This window comes from Schistocerca gregaria, chromosome 1 (genome assembly GCF_023897955.1).
Source record: "Schistocerca gregaria isolate iqSchGreg1 chromosome 1, iqSchGreg1.2, whole genome shotgun sequence".
NCBI lineage: Eukaryota > Metazoa > Arthropoda > Insecta > Orthoptera > Acrididae > Schistocerca > Schistocerca gregaria.
In genome coordinates, this window is record NC_064920.1 from 1,050,176,523 (window position 1) to 1,050,178,656 (window position 2,134).

At 47.1% G+C, this 2,134-nt stretch overlaps 1 pseudogene; it reads right to left on the reverse strand.

Moving 5' to 3' along the window:
• Positions 1-1,453: 1,453 nt before the first annotated feature.
• LOC126291685 (5S ribosomal RNA) lies at positions 1,454-1,571 on the reverse strand (annotated as a pseudogene).
• Positions 1,572-2,134: the final 563 nt, after the last annotated feature.

Sequence of the window (2,134 nt, forward strand, 5' to 3'; positions counted from 1 at the left end):
CAGCAGCGCGCGCAGAAAAGCGGGGGCCGCTGCCTGCGTCACGGCCAGGCTGGAGGGGTCGACGAGGTGACGGCGGGCGAGACGGATGTGTGCGATATGACGGCTGCCACCGGCAGGCGCGGCGAGCGCCCGCCAGGCTGTGGCATCGCTGTGCTGTGCTGCTCCCGCATTCCTCACACCCACGTCATCAGCCAGAGCACTGCTGCCTGCAAACAACATACTGCAACAAACAGAAACAATTAAAAAGGTGTCAAAGTTGAAGAAAGGTGGGAAGCTAGTAGTCGGGAGCGGAAGTTTGCCAGGAGAAAGAAAAACATCACACCCCCCCCCCCCCCCGCCCCAAAAAAAAGCAAACTTTTATTTGCTGAGGTTAGGAGTGCTTAGCTTGCCGAATGTATGTATGGTATTCTGGGTTAAGCCTCTTCCACTTTTGTCTGTTCCTTGCCAGCTTGCCGAAAGGTTTCCAATAAAAAACACATGTTACCAAAGGGACACAAATACTTTTACACCAAGTTGCATAGTTCATATAACCAGGAGCCCGCCTCAGTCACCAGCACTGGATGTGAACGCTGCCCGATTCTGAGGACCGTGAGAAAGACGCACTGCAGTGCGTACAAACGAGTTTAATAATTCTTAACTGAGCGTTTAAATACATGGAAGGTCACGATAGCACACGGAAAAATTAAGACATGTAGTAGGTACGTTTTCATTGGCATATTCATTTTCTATGAGAGCTGTACGTGACCGAATGTTCGCGATGTGTGATGGACAGGGCGTCAAGTGTGACGTCAAACTTCTGTAATGCGCCCTATCTCTCGTAGGCAGTACCCGATTCCCAGACTATGATCATACTACAAAAATAAAAAAAATAATTAATTAAAAGCTAGGCACAACCGTTTTACATGACATAAACAGGACAAACACCTCCATGAATTCGTGAGACCCAGAAGTATCTAAAAGTTAATAAAGCTGCCTTATCTTAACTAATGCTACCAATATCTTGGAAAACCTGTACGAAACACCCATAAAAATTAATTATATTAAAATTCCGACTGGGAATAACACAAGGTAAATTCGGCTCTATAATACCTAGCAAAATTAATGAAATGACCATTTTTATTTTAATAAATACAGCAACTGGCAATTTCGTTGTATATTTTCATTTAAGATAATGTACATATTGGGCTTTCCCACATCTTCAGTTAATATAATACGTATTTCGGCCTTAGATCAGTACATAGTTACTGTATGTGCACTCTGTCTTCAGCCCACGAGTGGCCTACCGGGACCATCCGACCGCCGGGTCATCTTTGGGGGAGGATGCGGATAGGAGAGGCGTGGGGTCATCACACCGCTCTCCCACTCGGTATGATGGTATTCTTGACCGAAGCCGCCTCTAATCGGTCGAGTAGCTCCTCAATTGGCATCACGAGGCTGAGTGCACCCCGAAAAATGGCAACAGCGCATGGCGGCCGGGATGGTCACCCATCCAAGCGCCAACCACGCCCGACATCGCTTAACTTCGGTGATCTCACGGGAACCGGTGTATCCACTGCGGCAAGGCCGTTGCCCACGTAGGTACTATCTGGACAACGAATTGATTGTTGCAGCAGCCCTGTACAAAATAATATGTCGAAAAGTATATGTAATATATATAATAATATGTCGAAAAGTATAAGTAATATATATAAAGTGTATAGTAACTCCACCACTGCCTGTCCCAAGTCCGGGGCCTCATTTTGCAAGTGATGAGGAAGGAGGAGGGGGAGGAGTAACACCTCGTTAAAAAACCTGGGTTCATCTGGCTCCGGATGGTAGCACCCTGTAAGGGCCCCTGCCTAGGGTTACTGGGTGAAAACTGGTCAACGGTCTCAAAGGCGGAAGAGGAAGTTCTGATTCCCAACGGCGGAGAGAGCGGAAGAACTACCTCCAGGACTCACAATCTTGGTTGTATATTTTGTGGCCTTTGGGCCACACAAAAAATAACTTTCATCAATCATGGAAGTGTGTGATGTAAACTATTTTACCCCAGGTGGACGATCCACCGTACGCCAGTATGTCAGCAGACATTTGGATTCTGGGGAGTCTGCAACATTGCACAAAGACAAGTCGGAGTGTCTTGGAATCTCGTCCA